This window comes from Python bivittatus, unplaced genomic scaffold, assembly GCF_059951505.1.
Source record: "Python bivittatus isolate LINGU-HERP-01145 unplaced genomic scaffold, Pbiv_v1 ctg000010_np1212, whole genome shotgun sequence".
NCBI lineage: Eukaryota > Metazoa > Chordata > Lepidosauria > Squamata > Pythonidae > Python > Python bivittatus.
This window is the reverse complement of record NW_028277029.1, coordinates 290,508-308,690: the sequence shown is the minus strand read 5'-3', so window position 1 is coordinate 308,690 and position 18,183 is coordinate 290,508. Positions and strand designations below refer to the sequence as shown.

The following is an 18,183-nucleotide window of genomic DNA, read 5'->3' as shown; positions in this document are numbered from 1 at the left end:
CTCCTTGTTTGGAGAGCCAGCAATGGGCACCAACTGTGATGCTGGTTTGTATCTTCTTCTGATTACAACAGTTTTAATCCAGATGGTCACAACAGCGTCAACTGTGCATGATGCAGTTACAGCTTGTCATTCCCACATACAGGGAGGAACAAGATGGGGTACCTCTCGTTATATTGCCGTTTTTATCAGGTGAGGATCCTTTCTACCTCCAAAGGCCTCCCTTCGGCTCAGAATATGTTGTGACACACACGTTACCTTCTCCTCCTCACAGACACCCACCTTTTCTAAGCAGGCCAAATGACCCGCAAGGAAGCGGGAGCAAAAATAGCTGAAACAACAGCTCTTCTGCTCTGTGTTCACTTCCCTGCCATCCTATCCTACTAATGTTTACAACTTCCCAGTGCTGGAACCTCACACATTCTATAAAAGAGTGATCTGTGAAATATAAACATAAGCCAGAATTACCGAAGGCCTATTTTCAGAATATTGAATTCCTGTCCAGTTAAACTAAAATGAGCAAGGCGGCTCTCGGCCCCGATCGTGTCCTTATCTACCCTAAAATGCACAAGATGAAGGGCTTCTCCGAGGGGGACCCGGGGGGAAGCGTCCTCTGCGGCATCCCCACGAGGCATCGCGCTGGTGGCTCGAGGGCGCTCAGAGATTTGCTTCAGGGCCCCCCCTTTTCGAAAGGGACGCCCTTCTGTTCCTCAGAGTGGCAGGAAGCGTCACAGAGGCAGACACGTTAGCCAGCAAGTGGCTTGGCCTTTTTCCTGTGAGAAAAGAATGGGAAGAATGTGGCTTGCCCAATGACGGATCTGCCTGATAATTAAATCTATACATTACAAGTAGCTATTCTGCGAGGAATATGGGGAGAGGGCAGAAACCCAAACTGTGGCTTCTAAGTCAGAATAATCCTTTCTTAGAAATCGGAGCCAGCAGCTGAAAAGATGCGTCATCCTACAGAAAGCTTCCTTAAAAGTTCCCCAGATGCTGAGCTCCCTGAGAACAGGGAACAACTAGGATCACTGAGGTGAAATCATCAACTAAATTTAGAATTAAATGCCCCCAATACTGTAGGTCTTTGTATTACTGTACGCCTTCCTTCTATTGTTCTGGAGTGAAATTTATCTAATCGTGAGTGGGAAATAGGGAGAACCACAGTTTTGGATGGCTGCAAAATGTACAGGTCTCTACAGCGAGCAAGAACTGAGGGCAAGTGAGCAAGACAGCCGAAGCAAGGATGGTGGGCAAGAGATGGGCAGCAGGAGGCCGCGAGGGAGGGCTGCTCACTAAAACAGGAGAGGCAAAACGCCCCACCCCGCAGCCCGGGCCCAATGGGGGCTCAACCATCCCTCAAAACTCGCCTTCTCCTCCTGCTCCTGGAGAGCACTTAGCGGGCATCTCCCTGCCAGCAGGAGTCCTCCAACGGCTTACAGAGACAGGCTACAGGGAGCGGGCACATTGTGCCAGCAGGCTTTGGTGCTGCTCACAGACGGGCGGGAAGCAGGTGCAAGGGGGCCCTGGGTGAGTCCGTAGTCCTGAGTGTCTGAAGGGGGTTCGGGAAGAGAGGAGGAGAAATGCTTAATTCAGATCAGTGGCGATGCAACAGGGTGGGGAGTCCTGATCAGGGTGGGGTACAAGACTCTGTTGGTTGAAGGTTCCCACTATTGAAGGAAAGGCCGGAAGCGCCAGTTTCCAGGTCTGCCTTTCATCAGTTCCACAGCAGTATTTCTGCCAAGAGAAATTTGCCCTCTGCCAGGCGTCCCGCCTCTAATTCCGGCCAGACTGAATGACTGAAATACCCTCCAGGTGAGGCTGCCCCAAGCACCGCTTCGAAGCATCAACTCAAAGGTTGAACTGTGCCTCTTGGGCAAGAGAAGAAAGGAGCCCAATTCTGTACCCGTGCTGGGGCTGCCCGTATACTCTGGATCCCTCCTTAAGGTTCACCTAAGGCCAAAGGCCCCTTCGCTCTCCAAAGTCTATGCTCAGATTTCCTAACAAAGAAATAACCAGGAATATCCTAGTGTGTGGCTAACCTTACAAAAGGGTGCTCTAAGAGTACCCATATTATCTTGTCTGCAGTATCTTCTTTTTAAGCAAGACCAGGCACCCGGAAGTTATTAGAAAGCCAAGGATGGAAGAAACCAAGGATTCTGGGAAAAATAAACTGGCCCTTTGCAAAGACAAGGGGAGGATTTGTAGAATGCCAATGTCACCCAGCTGCAAAAGGCAACTCAGAAAAAGCCAATCAACCAACTTTTCAAGCAATACGCTATGGCCCTAACCATATGCAACTGCGAGCTGTGTTCCGGGCACTCCTACCCAGTTGTTTCAAACTGTGTTCGTGCCACTGACCCTTCTTGGGCTGTAAACCAGGAGAAGGACAGCCTCTTGGGAGAGGGGGCTTCTGCTTCGCCCGGTCAAGCAAACGCACCAACTTGGGTGTCCCGGGTCTGACCCACAGCCAGAAAATTAGGGAGCAGCTGAACTCACCACCCTAAGGACTTTTGGTAGAATGATAAAGAAGATAAGGGATTAGCAGATTAGTATAAATCCATTTATAAATCCATTTATGCCTGACGGAGGCAACTGTAATCCAGTCTATCACCTTTTTATAGATTTTCTAAATGCCCATTAAAAATACCCCTCAACTTTTCCTAAAGTACGTGGTTTTCCCATCATACTTTTAATGTAATTTCCCAATATTCTCTGTTATGAAAATGCCCCTACGTACTCCGGGTATAAAACATAAACACTTCCAGCAAGTGCTTCTGCGTGGAAACCAACGCATTCTTCCTCAAGCTTCCACCCAGACGTTACTCCGAGGAAGGCGGGTGCTGCCGTCGAGGGTGGCAGACGTTCTCCGGGCGGATCTACTCCTCGCGTCCCGCAAACACCCAGCAGCTCCTGCCCCCCCTTGGCAGCTCTCCACCCACTACCCTGGCAGAAGGAGGGATGCAGAGGCCGCCCCACAGCTGGGGCCAGCTGGGCTGAGGCCTCCCTCACGGCCACGCAATTAACCCTCCAGCTGGCGGAGCCACCGAGCCCCGGGATCAGGACAAAGCTTGCGGATCCCCTTGCTCCCCCTTCCACCTCATCCACGTCCCACCGAGAGTCCTCTCTTTCTCACTGGGAACTCTGAAGAAATAACCAGCTCTCATGGTTTTACAGATCACCCAGAAGTCCTTCAGGCTGGAGAGGCGGCCTAAACGTTTAACTAAAGGAATGTCTGCGGAACTGGCGATCGGAAATATCACACGTGAGTGTGATGCTGTCACTGACTTCCGTTCAGGCTTGCTGTGGAGACCCCCCTGGCACAGCGGATGGACGTCTTGGGCTTCGCTGCTGCCCTGGAGGAGCAGCAACCGCATGGCTCACCTCCCGCAGCCCACAATCGGGGCTCCTGCCGGCCAGCCCGCTGCCGCTTCTCCCACCTCCAACGGGAACAGCCTATCACGGTGCCCGTGCAGGGTTCCCGGGGGCCCAGAAACAGAGGGCTCGAGGGGGAAGGGGCCTCAGAGCTGGCACGTGGTGCCTCTTGGCAGCCCCTTAAAGCAGCGGGCCTTTTCCTCTTCAGCTGCAGCAGGACCCCAGGAAAGACACCAAGGGACCAAGGAGCTGCCAGCAAGCGCTCCGTGCCCTAAAGCCCCTCTCTTCAGAGCCTTGTCGATCGCCTATTTCACCGTGCCATCTTGCACAAGCGTGTGCAGGCAGACATAGCCCTGAAAACATCTAATGCCCTTTTTCTGAGATCAGAACGGACTACTTTGACCCCGCTTCAGCGCAGCATCTGAAGAGCGGGGGCTTCAGCCTGCATTAAAACAACAGCAACCCAGCTTGCTTTCTGCGAGCTACCCTGTTGCCTTCCTGCCTGCAGACGCAGGAGGCTGCGTGAGCTTCTGGAGGGAGAAGCCCCCTCGTGGTCCACCTAACCGTAATCGACCCAGAGCTCCCTCCCTCTGGAGCAGCAGCAGCTCCACTGGCACTAATGAGGAGTTTGGTATTTGACACGAGGATCACGATGGAGCAACAGCTGCAGGAAGAAAGCGGAGAGAAGGGCTCGAGCCCCTGAACAGCTGGAGCTGAAGGAAGGGGGGTTCAGAAGTTCCCATGAGCAAGCCATTTTGGCACTTCCAGCCCAGCCCCCTCCAGCTGCCTCTGACAGGAAAGGAAGCACACGGTGCGGTATCAGCTGCTCGGTTTTACTCACAGGTTGCAATTAATCTGAAACATATCCTAGTTGCAGCCATCGGGTGAATTCATCGGGTGATTTCAACTCAAGCTGCCTTGGAAAGAAAAGAGAAGCTGGTGCTGAGCGGAGAGCCGTTCTGGGCCATAGTGTCTGAGATCAAAGGCGGCACACTCCATGTTACACCTTTCCAAAGGTGCCTCCATTTCCCTCTCCCCACTGTCTGCTTCTGCCCCCAAACTAACTTCCGCTTTTCTTTCAGCTTTACGTTCTGCGCATCCTGGGGCCCTAGGGCTGGAAGGGGCCCCGCGGCACGGCGTCCAGCCTCCGCCCTGCGCAGAGTCCACATTCAACCTTCCATCAGACGCCTGTCCGGCTTCTGCCGGAACGCCTCCCGGTGACCTTCCCTCTTCCCCGAGCTTCGTCCTGAGCTGATCAGCAGGAGAGGGGGTTCTGCTGGGGAGGCCCGTCCTTGCCTCAGCCTGGAGGAGCTCCGCCCTGCTGGAAGCGATGGTGTGACCCAGGAGCATCTGAATACCTCTGCGGCAAGTGAATTCAAATGCCAGTCCCTTTCGGTGTTTGTTCAGTCCCACCTGCTGGTTTCTGGAACTCTACGGAGCCCGTCTGAGATGCAGCCCCGCGTCGGCAGACCCCTCCCAGGGCAGAACTGCCCAAGGCAGCTTCCACGCCAGAAGCTTTGGTGCAGCGGAGGGACTGACCGGAACTGATGGGAGAGAAATCCGCCCCCTTTGTCCCCATGCCGTGGCTCCGCTATTCCCCCTGAGCCTTCCTGGCCAGCGCCAAGCAAACACAGAAGGCCGTTTCCACAAGGACAGGTGAGAGTATCGGAAGGACAGGGAAGTGTTCACAGTTCTAAAAGTTTAGTGATCTTCCGAAGTGGCGAGTCTTTTAAAAGCTCCTGAAGGTCATTTCTAAAGGTGCTTAGATGTCCCTGTTCCGCATCCCTAACTCAGGACCAGGATCCCACTGAATCAACAGGGCAGCCACTACGACCCCAATTCGGAGGGACAGAGTCAGGAGCTTTCAGATGACCTCGGCTAGTCGTGTGCTCTGTGGCCGAAGAACTAACGAAACGCTGCCCTGGACTGGCCAAAATGGGTCCCTTCCACTCAGGGGTGTCTAAAGCAGCCCCCTTTGCAAGAACTGAAACACCTTCTGTGCCAGCTACCCTCCACACTGTCATCTAACACATGCAACACAACTCCATCGGTACTTTTCTTCTCATCCTAAAGTTGAGGGTTCCTCTAGTATGGAATCCTTCGCATCTGGATCCCTGTTTAAAAGTGTGGAATCCTGGAAAGAATTTGCTAAGAAACAAAGGAGCCCTGCGAGCCAGAAGGGCTTTTCTCAGAACCGGTGGCAGGCGGGCGTGGTGGCCGGGAGAGCCAGGAGCCAGAGGGTCCGCCCACAGCCAGGGAGGGGGACCCGCACGGAGCCTGAGGAGGCCGCAACCAGAGAAGAACCTGCCAGAAACACAGCCCTGGACTCCAGAGGGTGGCCAGGTGGGCTCCCTGTGGCTCAGGGGCTGGAGAACTGGGCGGGAGAGGTCAAGGGGGGCAGCTGTGAGCACCCCAAGCCTGTAGACAAGGGAGCGTGGGAGGAGGAGAAACCAGCAGCAAAGCAGTCAGTACTACAAGCAAAGCATTAGAAATTTAAGTCATTTAGTTAAGTCCTAAGTATTGAGTTAAGTAGGTATTAGAATACACAGTTACGCCGGGTCACTATAGATAGATATATGTATAAACACTTATACACATGAAGTCTTGTACACACACTTCGCACTATACTTGTATAGCAATAGCCGGCCCTATTTTCACTCGCTAGCTGCGTGAGTGGGCGTGCCTGGCTTCTTCCCTATCGGTTCCCAGCCTCCGACCCGGGAACCTCAGAAAAAGTCTTCTGCACTGCAGAAGGAACCCATTAAATCGCTCCGTGCGCGTTAGGAAAGCAAATGCAGCTCAGAAAGAACATCAGAGACCCGATGGAATGGTTCCTGTGGTGAGAATGTACAGTGGTGTGAAAAAGCAAGTGCACCCTCTTTGAGTTCTGTGGTTTTACGTATCAGGACATACGAAAAATCATCTGGTCCTTAGCAGGTCTCAAAAGTAGGTAAATACAACCCCAGATGAACAACAGCACATGACATATTACACCATGTCATCCATTTATTTTACAAAAGGAAAGCCAAAATGGAGAAGCCGTGTCTGAAAAACTAAGTACACCTTACGATTCCACAGCTTGTAGAACCACCTTGAGCAGCAATAACGTGAAGTCATCGTTTTCTGTATGACTTTATCAGTCTCTCACATCGTTGTGGAGGAATTTTGGCCCACTCTTCTTGACAACATTGCTTCAGTTCATTGAGGCTTGCGGACATTTGTTTATGCACAGCTCTCTCGAGGACCTGCCACAGCATTTCAATCGGGTTGCGGTCTGGACTTTGACCGGGCCATTGCAACACCTTGATTCTTTTCTTTTTCGCCATTCTGTTGTCGATGTGCTGGTGCGCTTGGGATCATTGTCCTGTTGCATGACCCAACGTCGGCCAAGCTTTAGCTGTCGGACAGATGGCCTCACATCTGACTCTAGAATACTTTGGTATACAGGGTGGTTCACGGTCGACTCAATGACTGCAAGGTGCCCAGGTCCTGTGGCTGCAAAACAAGCCCAAATCATCACCCCTCCACCACCGTGCTTGACGGTTGGTATGAGGTGCTTGTGTTGATATGCTGTGTTTGGTTTTTGCCAAACGTGGCGCTGTGCATTATGGCCAAACATCTCCACCTTGGTCTCGTCTGTCCAAAGGACGGTGTTCCAGAAGTCTTGTGATTTGTTCAGATGCAACTTTGTGCTGCCATCTTCTTTTTAGAGGGAAGAGGCTTTCTCCTGGCAACCCTTCCAAACAAACCATACTTGTTCAGTCTTCTTCTAATTGTACTGTCATGAACTTTAACATTTAACATGCTAACTGAGGCCCATAGAGTCTGAGATGTAACTCTTGGATTTTTTGCGGTTTCTCTGAGCATTGCACGGTCTGACCTTGGGGTGAATTTGCTGGGACGTCCACTCCTGGGAAGATTGGCAACTGCCTTGAACGTTTTCCACTTGTGAATAATCTTCCTCACTGTAGAATGGGGGACTTTAAATTGTTTGGAAATGGCCTTATAACCCTTCCCAGATTGATGGGCAGCAACAACTGCTTCTCTAAGATCATTGCTGATGTCTTGACTCTTTGGCATTGTGTTAACACACACCTCAGTGCTCGAGACCAGCAAACTCCTAAAACTTCGGCTGTGATAGAGGTAGTCACGCTTGCTGATGATCAATTGATCAAGGGCATCTGACTAGCAGCGCCTGGCTGCTACTTAGCCTCTTCATACCTATGGAAGCAGTAAGGGTGTACTTAGGTTTTCAGACATGGCTTCTCCATTTTGGCTTTCCTTCTGTAAAATAAATGGATGACATGGTGTAATATGTCATGTGCTGTTGTTCATCTGGGGTTGTATTTACCTACTTTTGAGACCTGCTAAGGACCAGATGATTTTTCGTATGTCCTGATACGTAAAACCACAGAACTCAAAGAGGGTGCACTTGCTTTTTCACACCACTGTAGCTGAAAAGAGGAAGGGCTGTTCTGGATGTTACAAAGTTAGTTTCACGCCTGCTCAGAATTCCAAATTAAATGAAATCAGCAGTAGTGGACAGAGTATCTGAGTTTGAATAAGGTAGGGGCAAATGAAAGCAACAGGCCTGTTGGCGGGTACTATTACCAGCCAGGGACAAAGTGTGGGCGATGATTTCTGGAATCACCTGCAGATCTTTCAAGTCATGAAGTAGCGTGGATGGAGACTCTCCTGTCCCCAACATCTCCTGGGAGGAGAAATCCTCCCCCCTCTCGCTGACCGCGCTTTCCTTCCGGCAGCAGAGACAGACCCAGGGACATCAGCTGCTCGCGACTTCACGGAAACCAGTCGGGAGAAACTTGGCTGTGAAAAAAAACAGCTGGAAAATGGGGGGATAGTGGCACGTACGGTGAAGGCTGACTGTTGGTATTAAGGGAAACTAACACTGAGCGATGTCAAATGCATATTTCGGACTACAACGAAACGGATTTTAGCAAACTCAGAGCAAAGATAGGTAGGTTTCTATGGCCAGAGAAAATAGTGGGAAGAGAAGCCACTAAGACCAGTGGCAGTGATTTTCAAAAAAAGAAGATACTAAAAGCACAATCACAAGCTATTCCAATGAAGGAAAACAAAAACAAAAATCTTACTGAAGTTCTGAAACAAAAAAGGACTTTCTAAGCCATGGAAAGTGAGAAAAGTCAACAAGGTCAAGTATACATAACCCATAATAGCAGAGATGCTGTCAGAAAGGATAAAGCTGAGAATCAACTAAGGCTGGCTAAGGAGACTGAGAACAGTTCAAAGCACGTCTTCGGTTATGTTGAAAATAAAAGGGAGAGAAGGAAATCCAGACACGAGCCACATAATGACCACAGCCACATCTCAGCAGGTAACAAAGAAAAGGTAGAGTGACCCAGGGTTGCCGAAGTTTCACCGGACTGCTGCGAAGAGAGAGATGAAAGCATAGACTAAGAGAAGTCCAGTCAGGGAAGACCGTTTCAGTCTGAGTTAATCTTCAAGAGCAACGAACTGTATCCTAGGGTATTTGGCCAAACTTTTCTGCACCATCCCTGAGAATTCCTGGACACATGATGAAGTGCCAGACGATTGGCAGAAGGCAAATATTTGTATCTGCAAAAGGGGGGGAAAGGAGGATCTAGCAAATACAGACAGTCCCACATGGATGCCTGCGAAGACTCGAAAGCAGGTCATAAAGAGATCAGTTCCACAAACCTCAGCCCGATGAAGTGATCACAAGAAGCCTGCATGAATTTGTCAGGAGAACCTTAGGTTGGGTGACCTCCTTAGTAGACGGTGGGAAGGCTGTAGATATATCTCCATTTCAGCAAAGCCTTTGATAAAGTCCACTTATGAGTGGCTGGCTGGTGTGAGAATTAAATGGCTACGTGGCTGGCTTGAAAACAGTCCTTGAAAAAGGGTCATCAATGATCCTCACCAGACTGGAGGGACGGAGTGGGGCGCCACAAGATTCAGCTTGCACTTTTCCACATTGTTGTTATTCCCTCAGATGAGGAAGTGCAGAGGCTGCTTACTGAATTGGCAACTGACACAAACATTGGATGGGTTACATAATATCCTTGAAGGCAGAAACAAAATTCAAAAGCATCTTGATAGGTTAGAGAAATGGACCAAAAACAACAGAATGAAATTTAATAGAAACAAATGCAAAACGCTTCACTCAGAAAAGGAACATCAAATGCACAGATACGCAGTACGAGATACCTGGCTTGTTAATGTAAGAGCCAGTTCTCACACAGTCCATGAAAAGCATGATTATGAACTTAACAGTTGGAAGGAAAATTTCCGTGGCAGGAAAAAGAGGAAAGCCTTGGGAAGGAGGCCTTGCCCCCAACATTGTAAATTGGGCATGCATTGTCATGCAGCAGGACACTCTGGCCCCATAATAAAAAGGGATATGTTGCGCAGAGTCTACAGTACCTCTCTGGCGAGGAAAGAACTGAACAGAATGGGAGATTGTGCCAGGAAGCTGATGAGACAGTAGAGCACATCACAAGCTCCCTGAAAATTTGGGGACCTTCCCGCATGATGTGTTAAAAGTACTGCACGCCCATCCTTGAGTCTCAGAAGTTCACACCGGCATACCGTTTGCTGGGCCCTTAGTGATCCCTCTCCTGTCTCCGTGGACAAGCGAAGTACACCGATACATTTGTGCTAATTTTTCTAGAGACAGTTAAAAAGGAAAAGAACTAGCACAGTTCGACTGAATTATGATTCATACTGGAATCGTTACAAGATAAAGCAATCCGGTGAAAAGAAGACGCAGCCTATGCATAATTTACCAACATAAAAATAACCACCATCACCCTCCATCAGAATCCGCAACAGCCACAAGACCCTTTCAGGCAGTCCTAAACTGTGGGAAGAGGCTGAGCATTTCAAACTGAAACTGATCAGTTCTCCTTCCACCTATGCGCCTTCAAACGACTGCCATTCCCTTTGTCCAGAGATGGTGAACGTTGCTGTCTGTGAATGTCTGTGACTTGGTCAGAACAGGGCGTGGATCCACCAACTGTGAGATTGGGGCACTCAACGCACTGCCTGACCGATTAAGAAGGCCAGACTGGAGCGGACCGGGCTTGGCTGCCCTGCTGCTCCCAGATCTAGAGACCATGAGCGTGGAAAGAGTATTTATAAATGCATTAAGTGAACAACACAAAGTTACAATGGAGCTTAGTATGTTGCTGTTCTAAAGCAGCCCCAGCAAATCAGATGTCTACGCAGCCTCCCAGGTATCTTCCACTGGGGAGGCCTAATCCGGGTTCCCACTCTGAACGAAGGCTCGGATCCAGCGCCTACACGAGCCTCGCCGCAGCAGGAGGCCGCGGGGTCTGAGACAGGGACTCCCTTTTGGGCGGGAGGAGGCTCCACCCAGACCCTTTTCAAGCGGGACTACCAGAAAAAGGAGCTCCTTTCGGTACTGTGAAGTGTTGGGCGAGGGTTATCTGGATGCTCCTTCAAGAGCGCTCTGGACACAAGTGCGATTCACACTGTTATTCTCGGTCTAGAGACAGCCGGCAGACAACGTGCTGCTGTTCATCGGGGATCGCTCCAGTCCGAGAGCCAGAGCCAGACCGTTCCCCGAGACTTGCCAGACGCGCATCAGACCGCTTGGTTAATGCCACAGCCAACACAGGACACAGGCAAGAAAGCAGCAGGCGCTTGGCCAGTGCGCGCTTCCCTCTGGGCCTCAACGCTCCCACTGCAGAGGATGAAGAGCCGGCCATGAACGGAGCGGCCCTGCTGCTCACGCAGACCATGCGCTGCCAGTGGGTCACACAGCCCTTCTGGATTAAACCGCCCCCTCCCCTCCCTGCCCCTCCCCTCCCTCTGGTGGAAACTCACACCTCGGGCACCCTCCTTTCCAGCTGTTCCAACTCTTCTGGCTGCTTCAGGACGGGGCAGAGAAGCGGCCCCTGTATGGGGGGCGGGGGGGTGGCAGGATTGCGATTGACTCATCGAAGGTGGACGTCTTTCAACAGATCATGGCTGCCCGGGTAGAGTCTGCCATTTCTTTGGCCAGTGACTAAGAGCGGGGGAAGAGAACGATGAGGAAGAAGGGAAGAGCGGCAGCCGCAGCCACTGCTCAGAAGCGGTCCCAGGCATTTCTGCCAGGGCTTGGGCCCTTTCAAAGACTCTTGTGCCCTCCCCACCTCACTCGTGCACCTTCCCCCTCGGCGCTTCTCCCAGGCTAAAGGCGCCACAGCGGATCAAGGATCCACGGGCCCTCGCCTCTCGGGGCCCGTCAGGCAGGAGGGGGCCGGTGCCGGCCCTCCAAGCAACGCTGGGAGCCCTCCAAGCAACCCTCTTTGCGGGTTTTGGCCGTGGGGCCCCACAGGCCTCGAAAGTGGCTCCCCACTGCCGAGCAGAGAGGCGTCGCCCAGCTGGAAAGAGCCCCATCACTTCTCGCCCCGAAACCCACCGACGCCCCAACCGAAAACAGCAAACAGGGCCACGTACCCCCTGCAATGTCACTTCTGGTCTCCAGCGGGATGGAGCTTGTCGACGGGCTGCAGGGCTGCGGTCTTCTCTCTCCCTCCCTCTCCTGCAACACAGAGGCCACACACGACAGTGAGTGCCACGCAGACCAGCTCTGGGCCCCTGCAGCACTGCCACGTGGGGGCTGCGCCCTAGGCTGGGCCTCAGGCAGGAGGCACGAATGCCGGCTTCCTCCCCCGCCGTCCTGCTCGTCAAAGGCTGCATTCCCGTAGCAGGGTGAACCTCAGACAACCCACCCCGCTGTAGACTAGGCCGGCGTGCTGTGCAGCCCAGCCAAAAACTAACCCAAGGAAAAGGAAGACCACCGCACCTTTCCGCACGGATTCACAGGCAAAATTCCTGGCTCCGGGACTCAGGGCCGCGTGTGGCGTCCAAAGGCTTTGGCCACTGTTCCAAGGAGCGCCCCGGGGGTCAGCGTGGCAGGGTGTGCGTGCAGCCTGCTCACTTCACTGCTGGTCCTAGTGCAGGTGCACATGCACGAGTGCACAGAAAACTGGGGGCAGGACTTGCAAGTGCTTCAACACTTCCAGGAGTGGGGCCTCCCTCCCGCTATTACCGTACGCCTTGTGAAATACCCTTTCAAAGGCTCTTCCCCGTCCCGGTGAGGATCCTGCTGGCCCCGCCCGATGCAATGGAAAACTCGCAAATTCCCCTGGGGCCCTGGCTGGCTGGCTGGCTGGCAGACTCCCATAAATATGAAGTGCTGTGAGTGTTAATGTGGCAGCTTTGCCTACATTTCTGTTGTTGTTGTTGTTGTTGTTGTTGTTTCAAGCACTTGATTTGTCTCCACTGCCATCTAGTGTGTGACTGGGCAATTTAAAACTGGAGGGGAAAGATCTAGATTCTCTAACCTTACTTTAAATGGGAGGCATTATTTTTTAATGTTTGCGTGACGCTTTCAGTTGTTGAGGACTTAGAAATGGTACAAAGCCAATGGAAAAAGATACTCTCCTTATTTCCGCTGCATCCGAGTTTGGCCAATCACTAAAAAGCTAAGCAGGATTGGATCTGATTAGCATTTGGATGGGACATGGATGGCACCTGTGGGAAGCAGGCGGAAGGAGGCTCGTTGTGAGGATGAAGTGAAAGAAGTTACAGATGAGAGCAAGACTGTGCATAATGCGTGTAGAGGAAGAATAAATGTGGTCAGAGAGAGCAAGGAACATTAGGACTAGAAGGGGCAGAGAAAATGCAGAGTGCTTTTGGGGGAGCTAAAGGCTTGTTTTGGAAGTGGGCGAAGAGGCAAAACAAGCCTTCAGCAGGTTTGGGGATGAAGCTGCAGGGAGGAATCCCTGAAGGAGCGGTGTAGAGCTCTGTGCAGGGATGCGGGTGGCGTGTCCGAGTAGGACTGAAGCGAACATAAAAATTACAATGCCTAAGAAGAAATTGATAAAAAGAAGTTGAGAATGGGAGGATGTTGAAAAATGGCAAAGCTGCAGGTATAGATGATGTCACAGAGACACGTAAAGATAAGCATGTGCTTAGGGAACGGCCGAGACCTCTTTCACACATGCGTGCAAAGACTGCACCCTTACCCGAAGACTGGAAGAAGTGCTGCTAAGAAAGGTGGCAAGAACGAATGCAAAAACAGGCGTGGGTCAGGTTGCTGAGTGTCCCCGGGAAGCGCCTGGCAGGCTTCTGCTCAAGAGGACCCGCGAAGGGCCACCTGCAAAGTTGTAGGAGGCTGGCCAGAGGTGATGGTCTTCAGAAGCCGATGTGAAATGAGAGAATGGGAGAAAGGACATTTATTGTATGTATCTTGGTTTAGAGAATGTGCACAGGCTTGGAATTATGGAACACTTTGCGCGCATATTGGGTTAAATGTTGCTTGCTGAATGCCACAAGAGTTGGATAACGGAAGTAAACCATGTGCAAGAATAAACAGAAGGGTTAGTGAATGGTTCAGGGAGTAGGGCAAGGATGCACAATGGCCTCTCGGCTGTTTATTGTAGTTAGAATAAATGCGCAAGAATGCTTAGGGTGGCATCAGAAGCGTGTCGGTTAGGGACTTGAACGTGGGTGTAGCTGATACCGTGTTGGTGGTGAGAGCTGGAAGATTTGCAGCAAACGTTACAGACTGTATGATGTGAAGAGGAGTCAGGACCTGAATGTTAATGAAAAGGAAGCTGACAAGATACTCAAAAAGAAAAAAGGCAGCTTTGAATTGGTGTATGGAGGTCATTAAAACAAGGCTGTGCGCCAGGATAGGAAAGCCGGGGCAGCCCTGGGGAATGGGGTTGGTAGGAATGAGTTTCAGTGAGTTTCCTTGTGTTTTGTCTTATCCTCTGCTCCAATTTCTATTGCTTACTGCTCTTTTCTTTACTACACGTTGCAGAGTATCGGTAACCTTGTAAGGGGCAGTGTGACGACTATGTATGCAGCAATAACGGGAAGGATTAATATTGAAAGAGAAGGTTTCAGGGGTGCTATAAGTCTCCCCCTGTCCAGTCCTAGAGCTCTCTCTTCTGCCCTGCTCCTCATTTTCCATTTTTCTCCCTCATCAATTCAGGCAGCACTCAACCCCCTTGCATTTTCCCCCCTTCAAGGTCTTTTGTACTTCTGCACATTTTCAACCAAGGACAGTGGTGTGAAAAAGCAAGTGCACCCTCTTTGAGTTCTGTGGTTTTACGTATCAGGACATACGAAAAATCATCTGGTCCTTAGCAGGTCTCAAAAGTAGGTAAATACAACCCCAGATGAACAACAGCACATGACATATTACACCATGTCATCCATTTATTTTACAGAAGGAAAGCCAAAATGGAGAAGCCATGTCTGAAAACCTAAGTACACCCTTACTGCTTCCATAGGTATGAAGAGGCTAAGTAGCAGCCAGGCGCTGCTAGTCAGATGCCCTTGATCAATTGATCATCAGCAAGCGTGACTACCTCTATCACAGCCGAAGTTTTAGGAGTTTGCTGGTCTCGAGCACTGAGGTGTGTGTTAACACAATGCCAAAGAGTCAAGACATCAGCAATGATCTTAGAGAAGCAGTTGTTGCTGCCCATCAATCTGGGAAGGGTTATAAGGCCATTTCCAAACAATTTAAAGTCCCCCATTCTACAGTGAGGAAGATTATTCACAAGTGGAAAACGTTCAAGGCAGTTGCCAATCTTCCCAGGAGTGGACGTCCCAGCAAATTCACCCCAAGGTCAGACCGTGCAATGCTCAGAGAAACCGCAAAAAATCCAAGAGTTACATCTCAGACTCTACGGGCCTCAGTTAGCATGTTAAATGTTAAAGTTCATGACAGTACAATTAGAAGAAGACTGAACAAGTATGGTTTGTTTGGAAGGGTTGCCAGGAGAAAGCCTCTTCCCTCTAAAAAGAAGATGGCAGCACGGCTTAGGCTTGCAAAGTTGCATCTGAACAAATCACAAGACTTCTGGAACACCGTCCTTTGGACAGACGAGACCAAGGTGGAGATGTTTGGCCATAATGCACAGCGCCACGTTTGGCAAAAACCAAACACAGCATATCAACACAAGCACCTCATACCAACCGTCAAGCACGGTGGTGGAGGGGTGATGATTTGGGCTTGTTTTGCAGCCACAGGACCTGGGCACCTTGCAGTCATTGAGTCGACCGTGAACCGCCCTGTATACCAAAGTATTCTAGAGTCAGATGTGAGGCCATCTGTCCGACAGCTAAAGCTTGGCCGACGTTGGGTCATGCAACAGGACAATGATCCCAAGCGCACCAGCACATCGACAACAGAATGGCGAAAAAGAAAAGAATCAAGGTGTTGCAATGGCCCGGTCAAAGTCCGGACCGCAACCCGATTGAAATGCTGTGGCAGGTCCTCGAGAGAGCTGTGCATAAACAAATGTCCGCAAGCCTCAATGAACTGAAGCAATGTTGTCAAGAAGAGTGGGCCAAAATTCCTCCACAACGATGTGAGAGACTGATAAAGTCATACAGAAAACGATGACTTCACGTTATTGCTGCTCAAGGTGGTTCTACAAGCTGTGGAATCGTAAGGTGTACTTAGTTTTTCAGACACGGCTTCTCCATTTTGGCTTTCCTTTTGTAAAATAAATGGATGACATGGTGTAATATGTCATGTGCTGTTGTTCATCTGGGGTTGTATTTACCTACTTTTGAGACCTGCTAAGGACCAGATGATTTTTCGTATGTCCTGATACGTAAAACCACAGAACTCAAAGAGGGTGCACTTGCTTTTTCACACCACTGTAGCTTGATACCTTTCTCTGGTGTGTAATGCTATACAGCAATTGTTACTTAAAACACTGAAACTGTAGTTTATAAATTTCAGAGTACTGTAGAAAGAGGTAAATTCCTAAGAAACGTTGAAGCTTCTCAGTACTCAGGAGGAGCACCTTTCTCTGATTTTTGAGCTACGCTTAGCACCTTTGCAGCAGGAATGCAGTGGGGGCTTCCTGATGAAACAGGGTTCAATTGGCTGACTTTCCTGAAACTCTCTCTTCATCCACTGGTTATAAATGGCTGGTACCAGCTGACTCTAAGCCAGGATCTCTGGACAAATATCTATTGTTAAATAATTCAAATCACCCAGTCAATCAACTCTTCTCAGTTGCTATCAAAGGAAATGCTCAGAGAAATAGAAAAGCAGCAGCATTATTAAACCACATGTGATTGTAGTCTTAACAAAAACTATGTTTGCTGAAGCCACAGCCCTAAGCTCTCATATTAGAGTTTACGAAGATCTCCACTGTTGTTTGTTGCTCTTTTTAAGTGAAAGTAGCTCGGCTATTCCCGTAATTTTAGTTTAAAAGATGAGACTGTCATAAAATGTTTGTTTACAGTACAAAGCTGTAACTCTGTAAGACTGCATCTGCATCTGCGGGGGACTCCAGTGGTTACTGCCCATGAGTGATGTACGACTTCCCTTTCATCCAGATGCCCAGGAGATAGGAATAGAAACCCAGAACGGACATCTTCTCCTCAAGATTCCTAATAGTGAATGTGCTACATACAGGAAGACCTCTAGTTCTCACAAATTAAGGTTTCCAACCATGTCAAGGTGGGACATGTTCTCCCTAGAAGACCTTTCCTTCCACTCCACCTTCAGCAGATGGTCAGGCGGGACCTGAACTGATTTGACGCAAAAGCTTTCTGCTAAGAGCTCTGGGTGGTCCTTGGGATGGATGGCGCCAACCTGAACTCTGGGGAGACTGAGGACTGAATAGGACAGGAAACTTATAGACCAAGTCTTGGTTGAAATGGACTTCCATAAAAGCGCTTAAGCTTTCTGTTCTACAGGAAATGCATATGCGTGTTTATTACATTTTCAGCCCCCCAACCTTGTATGGGAAGCTCTCTTTTGGGAGCTAGTAGGAAACATTTTTCTCACCTGTTACTGCAGGCATTGGTTACAGAGCCTTTCCCTCCCCCGAAGGGCATCAATCTGACAACAGCTGGCAGCATGTACATTTATTACCACCTACTGGTTCTATCCAATAATTGAATAGAAGTCCATGAGTTGCAGAGCTGGCATTTCCCATCAGAGAATCACTGAGATGAAAGATCAAGCCATTTTTTATTTGTTTTTCCTTCTGATTTATATCCCACCTTTCTGACAGAAGTTTAAGGTAGCATATAAAACATTTCCCCTTCCGACTTTATCCTTAACCTTCTGAGATACATCACGCAGAGAGAGAGCCAGCTTCACAGGGAAACGAGAAGAGGAGCTTCCCAGAGTCCTGCACTTGCGCACCAGCTACAGTGCCACACGGATCTGATGCAGCCTGTCAGCCTCACGCAGTGGCGCAGCTGCAGCATACGGTTCCCCAGAATAGAGCCAAGCAATTAAAGAATTGGAAGGGACTGACTGAAGAATCGGATTAAAGTATCGGAAGGGACCCAAAGATTTAGGCACACTGCACGGTGGATCAGACCAACGTTGTTTGGACAGAGCAACAAAAGGGCCCGACCGTTCCTTTCAGCAGGCAAAGTTGGTTGGACAGAAATCCACTCCTTGTTTGAAAAGAACCCCAGTCTGCGCAGCTCAATAACACATTTATGAATGGGGTAGATAAAATGTGAGTAATAGCTGCAGAATGAACATTTAATAACAAAATGAGTGAAACGGTTACAGTATAACAAAGAAGAATCTTCAACTAGCAGAGCCATCAATTTACATAACCACTTTTACATAATGATGGCAGTAATTCTTTTGTTTGGAACTCTTTAGTTACACTAAAAAGAGTTTCCCCAAAGGAAGTCTTATGTCATTTAGAAGAAAAACAACTAGCCAGCTTTATCAGGTTTTAATACATTCTGAACTTCTGTAAGAGAAATAACAGCTTGAAACAAACTTTATCGGGT

General features: G+C 49.7%; 1 protein-coding gene across 3 annotated transcripts in view; it reads right to left on the bottom strand.

Moving 5' to 3' along the window:
- TSPAN9 (tetraspanin 9) overlaps window positions 1-18,183 on the bottom strand; it is a 63,574-nt gene that overhangs the window by 42,446 nt on the left and 2,945 nt on the right. Inside the window, exons 1-2 of one of the 3 annotated variants that reach the window (XM_088144737.1) lie at window positions 12,185-13,347; window positions 11,836-11,920 (exon numbers count right to left, since the gene is read on the bottom strand). The exons of 1 other annotated variant lie outside the window; for it this stretch is intronic. The gene's annotated coding sequence lies outside the window, so the exon portion shown is untranslated. Of the gene's footprint in view, window positions 1-11,835; window positions 11,921-12,184; window positions 13,348-18,183 lie in introns of those variants that run through there. One more of the 3 variants, XM_088144699.1, reaches the window with a different exon arrangement.